The 15000-nt window shown below is 39.5% G+C and overlaps 1 protein-coding gene and 1 long non-coding RNA gene across 4 annotated transcripts in view; one reads left to right on the top strand and one right to left on the bottom strand.

The window, feature by feature from the left end:
• Nucleotides 1-5420: 5420 nt before the first annotated feature.
• LOC146459153 (uncharacterized) lies at nt 5421-11617 on the bottom strand. Its single transcript, XR_014858053.1, has 3 exons — nt 11504-11617; nt 9126-9190; nt 5421-7230 (listed from the first exon to the last, which is right to left on the bottom strand). It is a non-coding gene; the product is annotated as an uncharacterized LOC146459153 (long non-coding RNA).
• A 3072-nt stretch (nt 11618-14689) lies between these two features.
• Nucleotides 14690-15000, top strand: part of LOC146459151 (uncharacterized) — a 30928-nt gene continuing 30617 nt past the window's right edge. For all 3 annotated transcript variants that reach the window (XR_014858078.1, XR_014858079.1, XM_085090069.1), the window contains exon 1: nt 14690-14824. The gene's annotated coding sequence lies outside the window, so the exon portion shown is untranslated. The remainder of the gene's footprint in view (nt 14825-15000) is intronic.

Here is a 15000-nt window from a genome sequence, read left to right as displayed (position 1 = left end):
GTCACTTTTTTAAAAATAGCAAAGTTGTAACCTTTAAACACTTGGGAATACTGTCTTGAAATAATTTTACTCGATTTCCAGCGTTAAAGCAGCGAGATTTAAGAAATCTAATCAGCAGTATGCAACTTTTTCCATAGCGACAATTGTTTACCTTTATTAAATAATCACAAACAAGCGTCAATAGGAACATTACCCCCCCCCCCCCACCCCTTACCTCTCTGTAAAATGACATCAGGTACTACTGTGGAGAAAAACCTGACTGAGGAAAGAGTCCTGAGGTAGGAGTTTTAACCGAGAAAACATGACCCAGATCTTACAGAAACGATAGATTTTGCATCAAATTACCGTTCAGTGTGGCAACTCAATCTCAATTTAAGAATGTGAGCGCTAGTACGAAAGGGATCGCTTCTCTGGCCTTTTTCATTGGTTTGATACGATTGGCTGAGAGTTGCGTGATTCGTCACTTTCATTATGACTCACAAACACAAAACGTCTTCTGAGAAGAATACAATAGGCCTATCACGGTTTTCGACGCCATTTTGACGAGTAGGCAAACACGCTTGAAATAACAGTGTTTGTATGGAAATCCGATGTCAAACAATTCTCATAAAACATCGCTTCGGAAAAATTTATGAAATGGAAACTTTTAGCACTAAGAAAAGGATTTTAAGGAAAAAAATTGGAGGGATGTAGCTGTGCTAGAAAGCGTCCATTCGTGCTTTGAACTTTCCATACATTTGTCTGTATAGCAAACCAGCCGTGAACTGCTACTAAAAATAGTTCGCGGGAAAAAATACAGACAAATGTATGGAAAGTTCAAAACACGACTGGACGCTTTCTGGCACAGCTACATCCCTCCATTTTTTTTTTCTTAAAATCTTTTTTCTAGTGCCAAAAGTTTCCAATTCATGAATTTTTCAGAAGCGATGTTTTATGAAAATTATTTGACATCGGATTTCCATACAAACACAGTTATTTCAAGGGTGTTTGCCTACTCGTCAAAATGGCGTCGAAAACCGTGATAGGCCTATTTCGAAAGCTGTTGATGAGGTCCCTGAAGAGACACCCTGTGATGACACCTGTAAGCCTGAGTTGTTTTCGCCATCACCTCAGGATTTGGGTGATTGTTCTATGCCTGAGAATGCGTCCCAAGACGTTCCTGAAATACCTCTAGGCGCACCGAAAGTTCTATGTGATTTATTTAATAGTTGTCAAGATACGAATCGGCTCCGAAGTTTACGTAGAACTTGAAGGATACTGACCGCCTTGTGCGACTTCGCAAAGAATTATCTGTTGTTTTTTCGGTCGATACACTGACAAGTGAGCAGCCAAGAGATTATCAATGGTTTTGATGCGGCCGGTATTGACGTAGATGAAATTTTGTCTATCCAGCGACGGGCGTCAAATAACACGTGGGTGGTAAGCTTTCGCTCTCCCGATGCAAAAAACGTTGCCCTTGGTGTCCCGTCCGTATCGATTATTGGCTGCACAGTTTTCTTAGGCGACTGTGAGAATCGAGTGATGATTGTTAAGATCTACGAAGCGCCTACTGAATTACCGGACACTGTTTTGATCGGTCGACTTTCGCGTTATGGCAAGGTTTTTTCTTTTCGTCGGGACAGAGTCGCCGCTAATATCTATAATGGTGTGCGTACTGCCAAGAGGCAGTTGAATTTGCTCATCCCGCCAACTATTTTTGTTGTGGGCGAGTTAATACGAATCTGGTATCCATCTCAGCCTAAAATGTGCCGTCGCTGCGGGGATGTTGGCCACGTGGCCGCAAAATGCTCATCGTTCCGGTGCTTTAATTGTGAAACGCCGGAGCATAGGATTGAAGATTGCCAGTCACCGCCCCTTTGCTCTATTTGTCTTGAGAAAGACCATGACGTTTCAGTATGTCCTTTTTTGTTATACAGCGCGAATGTGGTTAACAAGTCTGGCGGATCTCTAATTCTCGATGATGTGGAGACCATTTCGGACCCAGTGAACCCATTTCGTCGCCTGCTGAATCGCCTTCTTACGCCAAGGTGGCCTCTCGTACACCAGAGCAAGCGGAGGTCATTAAGGCTGCCGAGGCGGCGAGATCGGTCTCCAAGCAGCCTTCGTCCAAGTCTTCCAAGGACTCAAAGGATTCTGTAAAACAACAACCCAAGAAGCCACCCAAGCCGAAAGCAGCGAGTGAGCCACCGCCTTTAAGTGTCCAAAAACCATCCTCGGACTGTAAACGTACTACACAGGAAAAGGCAGAGCGTGAGCGCCATCGTTATCATCATAATCACGATCGCGAATCATCTGAGGAGGACTCTGATCATGAGTGTGTGAAGGTGAGGGATAGGCGTCATTCTAGGCGCTAGTAGCACTAATGTCGTTGAAAATTGTATCTTTAAAGGTTGGGGGTCTTGGCACCCCCGCTAATCGATTCACTGCTTTGCGCGAGCTTGAGCATTTGAATGTATGATTTATTTTTATTACAAGAAACTCATGTGTCCACCAAGAATGTCGCGGACGAAATCGCTCTTTGTTGGCCTGGCCAATGCTTTTGCTCTTTTGGGAGAGGCAAATCTGCTGCCGGGCAAATCTGGTAGCTTTATTTGTCTCTCCCAGATTTTCGGACCATATCTTTAGCTTTTTATTTTATTCTGACGGGCGCGTTTTAAGTCCATTGGTGCTACTAGGGTCTATGAGTCTTAATGTTGTTAATATCTATGCTCCAGACACTGTCTCGGAGCGTAAAACCTTTTTTGAGTGTTTACATGATTATTTTATTTCTAATGGTTTTCGCGTTATTGCTGGTGACTTTAATTGTATTGATAACAAATTAGATCGCTATTCTGCTAATACTTTGCTGCCGGACAAAAAGTGTCTTAGTGCCTTTTCTCCGATTTTTGTTTAAGGGATGTTTGGCACAAATTGAATCCCGGCCGCGCGTTGTTTCTTTTACTTGGTCTAATTCTGATTACTCGCTGGCTACTCGTATTTGATCGTTTTTTTGCTGTGTCGTTCTTTGTTTAAATTTGTTTGTTCAAACAAGGTTTTACCTTGTGTTTTTTCCGATCATGATTTTGTAGTTCTCGATTTTTCTTTTGATGGTTTTTTAAATAAGCGAGATGGTGTTTGGAGATAAAATGCCGCTCTTTTTCGCTGATCCTGAGTTTAAGCGTGCGATTTCTTCTGTTGTTGATCGCGAAAAGAGTGTTAAGGCCCGGTTGAAACGTCGAACTTTACATGAGCCGAACCTAATACCTATTAAGGTCGACCCAAATAATAAAGTTCGGCAGTTGATTCAGACGTCGAACCTAACTGAAGTCGAACTTAAAGCTAAAGTGAGAAAAATAGATTTTCGTGGTCAGCGGCTGTTGTTTTTTCTCAACAAGATTAAAAATGGCGGGAAAAGGTGAATTCTGATGTGGAAGAGCAGTGTTTGGTAAAATGGCATTGGGGGTGGTTATTAGTTTTTATTGATATTTCTGATAATTCTTTATAGTTATATTTTTATATAAAATTTTTAAATTCATGCAAAGCACTTTTGATCATTTTAATGTTAAAAGGCGCTATATTAAGTGAATAAATTATTATTATTATTGTTATTATTATTATTATCATTATTATTATTATTATTATTATTATTATTATTATTATTATTATTATTATTATTATTATTATTATTAAAATAATGAAGTAAGGCCAAACACGGCTCCTTTTGGTCGAGATAGGAAGAATATGACCTTCAATGCTAATTTGCTCTTACGAGTACGTCTTTCAAAGATCTCCCTTTTCAGTACAAAAGTAGGGAAGGGTCTTTGTAGATCTCTCTTAGCAGAGGCTGATTTTCTATCAAGCGCCATTTACTCATCTGAATGGTTTTAGGTTAGGCACAGAAGGGCGATATTCCGTAACAAACGGCAAAATGCCGACATTCTTTCGCTGAAATTGACTTCTGAGAGAGTTTTATCTATAAGGTTATCGAGGTAACCTATGTAGCGTAATCTCTGTTTGAATAGAGTAATGTTTTCTTCAAATGTTGTTTTTGAAGATTTTGTTCTGAGAAGTCTTGACGCTTCGCCTTTGATATAGCCTGTATTGAAAAGTTTCTGTCGGTTTGAAGTGCGTGTGCACATCAAGAATAGATTCTTTTTTTTTTTTTTTTTTTTTAATTTTTGGCATCTCAGACAAGTATATTTATTGTTTCTAAATAAGAAGAACAAGCACATTCCTCTTTTCCCGCCATCTTGTTCAGAATGAAGTCCTTTGCGCATGCCAAGTCGATGGAACGCGCAGACCTGTAGGATAGATATAATTTATATAATTTATACGTAACGTATGCATTTGGTTCGGCACATGTAAAAGTTCGACGTATGAATCGAAGTCGAACTTTTGCCGTTCTCTTCGACTGCTGGCGCAGTCGAATAGAACGGTGGGTCGACCCAAATACAAATCTGTCGATCCTAACTGATTCATACGTCGATCTTTACATGCGCCGAACCAAATGATTAGGTTCGGCTCATGTTAAGTTCGACGTATGAACCGGGCCTTATTGCCGACTTTGAGTCTATGGGGGCTTGGTGGGATGATCTGAAACTTGTCATTCGTTCTGCTTGCATTAATTACTGCACACGTTAGTGTCAATCTGTAATTCGTGAGCGGAATTTTTTAACTAAAAGTGCCAAAAGTACTTTCCATGCTGGTGATAATTCTGTCGTTTCCGAATTGCGAGATGTTGAAAGCGCTCTTTCGTCTCTTATTTCTCGTGAGGCGGAGGGCGCTAAAATTCGATCGCGTGCCAAGTGGATCGAGGAAAGAGAAAAGCCCACGCGGTATTTCTTTCGCTTCGAGCAACAGGTGCGGAGAAAAACTCGTTTGATTCCGTTGTTGATACTGAGCGAAAAAACTTCACAGGCTGATATTAAGCGGGTTTTTAAGAATTTCTATCGTGATCTGCATGCCAAGGATAATTCTATTGACATGGAGATCCAAACCGATTTGATTGATACTGAGAATTTTCTTTGAATGATATTGAGCGTGCCAGTTGTGAGGGCTTATTTGCTAAAGACGAGCTTTTCTCCGCTTTGAAGGGCCCTCAGACCGGTAAATCGCCTGGCTCTGACAGCCTGACCACCGATTTCTATTTGTCTTTTTGGGATGACCTGGGTGATATTCGCGTTCTGGTTCTGAACGAGAGATATCGCCGGGGTGTTCTTACGTATATCCAGCGCGAGAGTCTCTTGCGCTTGCTGCACAAAAAGGACCGAAAAATTGACGCCCCATATACGGATTACAAACTTATGGCTTTCTCAAGAAGCTTGGTGATTATATAATACCCTATAAAACACAAGCAATATACAAGCTACTCACGATATCTGTTAGATCTAAAGAACAGCTGATTACATAAGTTCACCTGGAAAACCACAACTAATTACAAACAACAACAACAATTTATTTAGGTATTTCCATATCTATACATGGCATAACCTTATACAAACTAGAGAATTATATAATGGCGTAAACTTCTAATACGGTTTCATAAGCTATATAACTTCTTATATCTAGAGTTCATGATTTCATAGACAAGAGCAGCAACTGATCTACAAATAAATGGGTCAATACCATTAAAGAGGAACAAAATTTTTGAATTAATATCTAGTTGTTCAAAAAATTAGTATTTTCTAGTTATTTCATCAAGAATTTTGATTCGAAAACTATCATAAAATGTGCAAAAGAATAAAGCGTGGGACTCGTTTTCAACATCATTAGCTTGGCAAAAAGTGCAAATTCTTAAATTTTCAGGAGTCTTGGGGACAGTATATCTTCCAGTTTCAATATGAAGTTGATGGTTTCCTAAGCAAAATTTATTTACAGCGGTTCTATGGAGAGGATTTATAATAGCATCTAAAAATTAAGATTGTTTAGTGTCATTTTTAAAAAAGTTGTAAAAGCTCAATTTTCTGTTTGAGTTAAGAAATGAGAATTGATGGTTAATTAATGCTTTGCGTATATTTCGATTGACGTGATTTATAAACGCTTTACAGTTATTGTTATTTAAAGCCATGGAGTTAGAATTATACTCTTTGAATAGCACTTTAATTTTCTGTGACAAACCTGGCTGGTTTTTGTCAGCCAGTTCGTTAGAAATCTGTAAACATTGTTTTGCAATGTTATTTTCTGGTAGAGTTTGTAAATGTATCCAGAATTTAAGAATGGAAGTGTCAATATTCAATTTCAAAGATAATCTTCCTAGTTCATTTCTAGCTGCAACGTTTGGGCATCGTTTATTTACTCCTAGGGATTGCTTACAAAGAAAAATATGCGTTTTTTCAATTACATCCTTTTCCCAAGTACTGAAATCATCTTTATCATAGATTGCCCATACCTTAGATCCGTAGAGAAGAACTGGCAAAAAGAGTGAATTAAAAAGTTTATTGGTAATATCAAGCGGAACTTTGAAGAAATCTAAATAACGAGAGGTAGCAAAGAAGGATCTTCAATTAGGTGGTTTACTAAATTACAGGAATGAGTTGTTTCTGGAAAACGACCTGCTTACTGCAATGGCCTGGAAGTGTTTTTCTCCCCAATGTTGATCCATTTACAGAAACCTTTTCACAAATAGCTGTTAATTCTGTGCAAGCTCAAGCTGATGGACTGGCCACTCTAGTAAAACTTCAGCGTAATTTAACCAAATAGTAGGAGACATATTAATTTAAAATATTTATAAGGCCAAGGTAACGATGAACGTCTCAGAACAGCTTTCAGCTGTTAGCATGCGGATTCACATTTTTGACACTATTTTGTCCGAAATTAACGTTAACTTTCTATAAAAGGGTATTCAAACCTTGCAAAATATCAACATGTATTTACTCTCCTTTCTGTTCTATGATACCTAGCTGGGAAAATTTGTTTAAATATCAGAACATGTCATCTTTTGTGATCATTTATTTGTTTCTCATGACCTGTAATTTGAAAATGTAGTCATTAGGTAAGGAGAAATTAGATCCTGGTCTCTAGATGGTTAACCTATAACCCCAATATCACCTAGTAAGCTCAACACGGGGCAGAACAGCATTCATAAGAATTCTGATTCTGATGGCTTTCATCTTCAGGAATGGTAACACTTGGGGATTTCTTCCACTGATTCTGGAAGTAAAAACACACATCTAACATACTAAAAATAATGTAGCTTACATTAGTTGTAAACCTTCTGTTTAAAAGTTCTTCTCTTTCTTTTCCCTCTTGTTCCTGCCAAAAGAATCAATGTTATCAGCCATAAAAACAACAATTTTAACGCAAGGTCTTTTTATTCCAAAAGAAGAGGACTCTACATGGCAACAAGTTTGTCATTATATGGTGCTGCTGCTCATGAAGACTGGATGATTATTATTTTATTAGTTAAAATAATTTCTGAGGTTAAATTTTATTATTGGAGACATCCTTACAGACAGATTATTGTTGTATGTTTAAATAGCCTGTCTCATATTTTACTAGCTTTTACTAAAATTTAGCAAACCAGCCAACCACCCAATGCTATGAAAAGTAAACAATGAAAATTCTTGGAAAACAATTTCCAAGCCCCCAGCAGGAATCAAACCTGCAAACTTCCAGATACTAGTTTGGATTCTCTAACCACTGAGCTATAGGTGACCTCAAGCCTGACCTGCTCACCATATGAATGACCCATAGATCAGTGATTAGAGCATCCAAACTAGTATATGTAAGATTGTGGGTTCGATTCCTGCTGGGGGCTTGGAAATTTTTTCCGAGAATTTTCATAGTGTACTTATTGTTATCTATTTCATTTTACTAAAATACAAATAATAATCAAATAATCAAACTTAATCCATGGAAGATTTAGGATGTGTTTCTTTGGAAAAACCCAAATCCGGATTTTTGATCTAAGGTCACTTGGGCCATGTTGCATCAAAGGAACCGACGTATCTTTACCCAGAGTGGATTCGCCTGGGTGTTTTAGTGAAAGTGAAAAGCACACATCGATAACCAGCGCTTAATTTTTCACTTATAAATAGCTCTGGATTTGTGAACAAGTGTTCCGTAGTGAGTCTGTCAACACTCTTCTTAAATTCTGCATTGAATGCAACATCGAGTTATTGAATCTTGCTTGTTGGGCCTGGAGCTGCAAGCCCCAATGTCGTCTGGCACTCTTACATCAGAATGGTCTTTATTCTGCATGTTGTACTTTGAGCTCTGTGTGAATGAGATAATTTTTCATTTTGGAAAAAAGAGCTAGTGCTAGCTTTGTTTCATGTTTTTCTTTTGTTCCCCGAAAACAATGACTCCCCAAAAGTAACGAGCCCCAAAAGCTGCTAATTTTTATAATGAAAGTAAAGAGGGTCGTTACTATCAGAACTTTATGGTACATCATCAAACATTCAGATCATAAGAGTAAAGGAAATGATCACCAAGAATGAAAATTGTTTTTTCTTTCCATGGGAAAGAACCCTGGTTTTGGTTGGTTGCATGACACCTAAAATGTGTTCTGGATGAAATTTCCTGTAAAGGAGGGGCATTAAAGTGCACAATATTAACGCTTTATTAATTTTTTTTATCAATGGGCGGTAAAGTGTACAATATTAAATTGATTTAAATAAATGTAAATATACGAAAGATATATTTTGAACAGTGAATGAAAGATCAAATAGAAGAAAGATCCTCACAGTACACAACTTTAAGCAGTTGCGAAAAGAAACCCTGAAAAAAATTCATGCTTGAACGGGATTCAACCCATAACTAAGGTTCTTGATTTCTTGAAGAAGAAACAGAAACGACCCCTGGGAAGAAAGTCTCGGTGTTCTTACAGTATGGCTAGCAAAGTGCCTTGAGGGGGGGGGGGGGGTTCTCCTATATAAAAGTAACAGGGGTGATCTTCAGAAATTTTGAAAAGGTCCCCTAAAAGGTACCAGAATTCTGTTTTGTGGGCATGGTCTGAATAAATTTTTTACTCCCAAGACGTATCAAGTCAGTTGACTGACTGGGACTGGGATGGGAGGGGGGAAAGCCCAATGCCCAGCTAGTGCTGTGGAATGAAACCCTTGGCAGAAATGGGGGAAGGGTGAGAGGGACACACAAACCAGTTGGGAGATATGGGAACTATTCTAAACATGTTAATGCTCTCTTACCATGTAACGAGTCTTGATGTGTTGCACTTAACTTACCCAGCAGTCCTTGTACTCCAACAATTAGCCTTAAGTAAGAACAGATATAAAAACATCCAGAGCATTAGTTTTCATGGATACAACAACTGAACTTGACGGTGGCTTGCTTTATTTATGAGTCAATTTTACACCTGTTTCATGTATTTTTCCCATTTAAAAAAATAAGATTCATTTATAATAAAGGCATAAAACCATGGTCTATTTTTTACTTTGACTTGCTCGCAGTTAATCCACAAAAGCAAAGGCCATAATGTTAAGATCATAGGGTGCTAGAGTAATAAAACAAAATAGGATAAATTAATTGACCATGCAGTGATGCAACTCTATGCTAATAACTATAAGCTTAATATATAAAATACGCTGAGACCATATTTCTTAAATCTACACTGTAGCCATCAGTTGTTTAATGCACTAGTCAATTGAAACCCCCACCCCCCGGACCCGGGACAGATAGGGGGATTTGACAAAGGCCCTGATCAAATCATACCAAAACCTCCAGCTCCTGGGGGAAAATCTTGAGATCAAATTCCCCTACCCCTGGGAACAAATTGGCAAGGGATTAGAAACCCCAAACCAAACAAAACAAAACAAAATGAAACCGTTCACACTTAATTGATCAGGAGCAAAATATACTTTAATAAGGCAATAGTTTTCTTGTAATACATCTGAACAAAACTTGCTGCAGATTATTTAATTTTGCAAGAATATGAATTTCACATTGCAACAGAGCACTTCTGAACAGTGATTGCTTTGAAAATGTTAAACAGCACAGTCAGTGTAAAGCCGCTTTTGACTTGGTGCATCCACAAGTCGCATGCATTTGAAATGGAACCACTCTATAGGAGAGCCAGGATTATCACATACAATCATATTGGGTACAAGAGTAACAGGCCTGCACGGCACCCTAGCGCAAAATTTGGCTCTCGCTGGCATATCTTTGACTGACCGCCCCAGCAATGTAACATATCAGGGGCAGCCGGTCTTTGTAGATTTGTTTGAGCAATGGTTGTTGCTCTATTAAATGCCAGTCTTACATTACTGTAACGAAAGGCAAGATTCGTTTGTTCTCCTTTGGTTTTTGAAGGAGTGCTAGTTTCCTGTTTTCAAATTGCACTTCTGAGAGGGTCCTTTGAACAAGGTTTTCGGGATAACCTCTTTCCAGTAGGTGTGATGTAGGATTTTAATGAATTTGCTTTTCAAATATTATTTTTTAGAAGAGTTTGTTCTGAGAAGTCTCAGTGCTTCGCCTTTGATGAAGCCTTTTTTTACCCCTGGTGGGTGGCACGAAGAGAAGTGTGTATATTGAAATGTTTCAGTGCGTTTGAACTGCGTACGCACATCAAGAACTGAATTGCTTCTGAATCTTTCGCCTATAACTGTTTGTTAATCCAGAAATGTTTCCGTTTCTGAAATTTCAGCCGTAAATTTAATTGTGGGGTGGTGTTTGTTTGCTTGCTCAATGAACTGCATTATCTCCGAGCTCCTTAAAGTCCAGAGCGAAAATATATCGTCTATATATCATTTCCAAATGAGTGGTTTTAAAATCTCTGTTTCAACCTTACCTATGAGATATTAGCAAAGGCGAAGGCCATTTTTGTACCCATGGCTGTACCATGGATTTGTAGGCAGAGTTTTCATAGAACTGGAATGAATTTTCTTCTTACTTTTGGATTGTCTTTAAACCAAATTTTGCGAAGCATTTTGCCAATATAAGCCAATATGGATGGCGCAAAAATGACGACGTGCAATCGATTGACTTCATGACGAACTTCGGTACCAGTCAACCACAGTCAAATCTCCCTGATTCCCCGAGGTGGGGACATATAAAGAAGCAAAACACATCTTACCTACCACCCCCAGTGGACAGATATTTGATCAAAAGTGCTTATATTCCCCTATTATCCCCCTATCTGTCCCGGGTCCGGGGGTGGGGGGGGGGGGTGGTGGGGGTTTCAATTGACTGGTGCATTAAGTGTCCCATGTCATTTAATTGAAGTGTTCTTGAAGATCATAGAGGCTCCTTTTATAAGCGTTTGTACTACATTTCATGAAGTTAAGGACGGTGCCTACTTTTATTACTGCGCATACATTCTGTGCATCTCAAAATACTTGGGTTTCCAATGGGTGATGCCTGCTAATATGGGGATATTGTTATGCCGTTAAAAACTATTTGTATCCAGAAAGAAAATTGGGGGTAGCCATGCATTTTTCAACAAAACTTCAAATTGGAAAATAACGCCATACATTGCTTTGTATTTTTCTTTTTTTTAGAATAATTGTTAATAAGTTCAGTAAGCTTAAAGCTCAAAGCTTATCGACACGAGAACAGGGCAAAAACTCACCGATTAGTCTCTTGATAAAGACTGTCCATGGCTGAAAAACAACTATTTAACTTGATCAGGATAAAAACACTTTTCCTAATTCTCTTTTAAAATCTATCCGTCGGCATTTCTAACCCATCCGCCAATCCGCCATTTTGTTTTCATGGACTCTTCCGCTGACACAAAACGAGACACGTCATAACGCCATGCTCGGAACATCTAGCCCCTGTCGCCCGATTGGATTCACTCGGATAGCATGGTTAGCGCTAACCCGGGTTAATTGCCATGACAACCTCTAGGCTTTAATACCTTTTAACCAATGGTTAGCGCTAACCATGCTTCGAGAAACTCAGCCCTGGCTAACAGCGACAACAGCCGCTCAACAGTCGCAAAAATGATACCCATCGAACCGGCTATCAGCCGGTCATTTCCCAACCCCCCTTAGGTATCGTTCTATGATTCTGGTCCCACGGGAGGCACAAAACCTACCCCAAAGGAAATTTTCCTACATGCTAAATCCGTTCGAAAGAGCGTAAAAAACAGTTGGTTGAGACACATTTTTATTAGAAATTGGCGACCTAACTAAAGCCACGTTTTTTCCCGCAAGTCTATTTCGGGGGTGAGGGGTGGGGGTGGAGGATGTGGGATGAGGGGTTGGGGGGGTTAGAGGTGAGCCAATGTTCGACAAAAAGTATACGAAACGAAATGTAAGTAAGCGGACTTTATTTAAGACAGGGTGGCCCAATCAGCTACGGGGCTGTTATCCTGAGGGGCCCTGTATACACCTAAAATCATTATAGCAAAGTTATGAATTACAATGAACGCTTGTAGTCTAAAAACTTGTGGTCTGAGAGAAAAAAGTACAATATATATGACTCTAATAAACACTTTTGGGCTAAAATTACAAGATAGAAAAAATAAATAAAACATTTGCAAACTAAGCGGAAAAATCTATGCATAATCGTGTTTCATCATAAGTCGCTTAAAAGCCTCCAAGGACGCTTCCCGTTTGTATGTTTCAGGTAACTGACGAGTTAAATAAAATCGCTCCGGAGTATCTAAAAGTTCTCTTTCCGGGGCTAAGTTTGGGTCTTGAAGGATGAATGTCTTCACGCCGACGTGTATTGTAACTATGGAAACTGTGGTTTCTATTAATAATCAGAAAGATACTAGGGCACTAAATCATTAAGACATTTGTAGACTAAGATAGATTTGTTCCTTTTCCCGATAGTTTCTAAGTTAAGCCATCCTAGTGTCTTGAGAGCTTCGCTGGTGCTAGCTAGTCTGACAATTATGCGTGCAGCTCGATTTTGTAGGCGCTGTGTCGCTGTAATCTACTCAACAGACAATTCACCCCAGGCTGTGTCGGTGTAGTACAGGACTGGTAATACGAGACAGTTGTATACGCATTTCGCTGCGTTAGACATGATCGGATGCGGCCGAGTAAACCCAAACACTTGTTAACCTTGGTAAACACTTTACTAACATACCCTTTCCACGAGAGGTGTTCGTCAAGGGTGACCCCTAAATAGCAAAAATTTCTCACCCTTTCGATGTCACTGCCATAAAACTGGGTCTTAAAAAACGCATTTGCAAGTCTCTGTTTAGTACCAAAGAGCATACATTTGGTCTTCGTGAGATTTAGAACAAGCTTACTGTTTTTCATCCACTGTTCAACTCTTTGGAGGTCTTCTTGGATTTCCGTCATGATGCAGTCTGACTCCGAGCCAGTGGTATATATATGACAGTATCAGGCATACATGCTGATATTGGATCACAGCAAGCACTGTGGGAGGTCGTTGATATAAAGCACAAAGAGTAAGGGGTCTGGTAATAGTGAACCCTGAGGTCCACCATAATCCAGGGGAAGGCTAGATGATAATTCCTTCCAAATTTTACTCTCTGTGAGCGGGTGCAGAGATAATCCAGGAACCGGTTATAGCTTGGGCCTCGAACTCCATAATGTTCTAATTTATGGAGAAGGCACTTGTGGTCCACGAGGTCGAAGGCTTTCTTTGGTTTTTTTTTTTTTTTAGAAATTGGATGAATGAATGAATGAATAACAATTTATTTAGATACAATTACAGTCAAGACTGTAGTTTCCCTTATTGGAGGTATTGTTTCTTTCCCCATTTTGCTGAGATCGGAAACGCATGTACCTGACATTCACTAAATATTACGTCGATGTTATTTGAGAATCCGAGAGTATTGTAACGTGATACATGTGACACTGATAATAAGCGCTAGCGCTAGTGCGAAAGGGATCTGTCTCATATAGGGTCTAGAGGCCGACTTTTTCCTCCCTCACTGTCTTGTCGTGAGACAAGTTATCGGACTAAGCAGCAAGATTCATCTCCCACTGGCATAAGAGATCTGCGGTGTCAGAGGTTTCTTTTGTCAGGTCTGTTGTATTATTTCAGAATAAAAAGTAGCGAGATTAAAACATGACGTTTCGGCGACGACATGTCACCATTATTTTGTTTTAAGTATGCCATGTAAAAGACGTTAACTACATTTTAGTACTGAACAGGATGTTCACATTGACGTTAAACTGAAAACCTTGTTGGCTTTCGTTGATGACCGCGTTAGCCCTGAAACGAATTCGTTCAACCACGTGACCAAAACAAATTCGACATTTCGGAGACGCGAGCAAGTCAAGCAAGCATATTCGAAGCTTTACGTGTCGGTTTTCATTTTTTGCTTGAAATATTTTTGGCCGTCTGGTGATGGAAGGGCATCATTAAGCCTGGAAATCTGCAAATCACTAGCATCCCTCAAAGAAGCGAGGCATGTTTTGCTTTTCGACTGATAAATAGTGCTTTTTTTAAGCGCTCGAGGTGACAGTTTACAGTTGGAGGCAAGCCGAGCCAGACGGAGGTCTATTATTACCTCTTCTCTAAAAGCGGACGGTATCACTATCAAAATGGTACCAACGTGAGTTGTGGCTCATTTGCCAAAGCGTGCGGTGATCCAAGTCTGTAAATGAAGAGGTGATTTTAGACTTAAAATACTTTTGAATGAATTCGAGGTATAGTGTTCCCCGCGCCTAATTGTCAATACTATCCCATAATGCATTGCGATATCAGCATATAGTTTTTGAGATCAGGCCGAGCCGAAATGCACTAAAAAACAGCTAGCGAAAAAACGTATGGTCCTTAACCTGTAAAGAAGAAACAGTGTTTCAGGCCTTCTTTGCGATGCGAAATCAGCGCGCGGTCAGTGGATCAGCGATTGATCGATGGAACGGTATCGGCTGTGACTTTGCTGGGGAGCGAATCCGGCCAACCACAGTGGCGCCGCTAGAAAGTTCTCTTCTGACAGGGAAACAACTTAAAGGCCTCAGTAAGTCTTGAACAATCATGTTTTATTCAGTTAGAGTTTGTATTTCTCTTTCACATATCGCTAAGTAATCAAAGTGTTTAGCTAAGGCCATGTTTCTGCCGGCAATTTTTTTCGTCTGCTGTTCAGCTGTGTTGTTGTGTTTAACTAGATTCAGTGAACTTTATTCAGGCAAATAG

The sequence above is a fragment of the Pavona decussata genome, unplaced genomic scaffold (genome assembly GCF_977016875.1).
Source record: "Pavona decussata unplaced genomic scaffold, jaPavDecu1.1 SCAFFOLD_223, whole genome shotgun sequence".
NCBI classification, from domain to species: Eukaryota; Metazoa; Cnidaria; class Anthozoa; order Scleractinia; family Agariciidae; genus Pavona; species Pavona decussata.
Note: the sequence above shows the minus strand (reverse complement) of the source record. Positions and strands in the feature narration are given on the sequence as shown.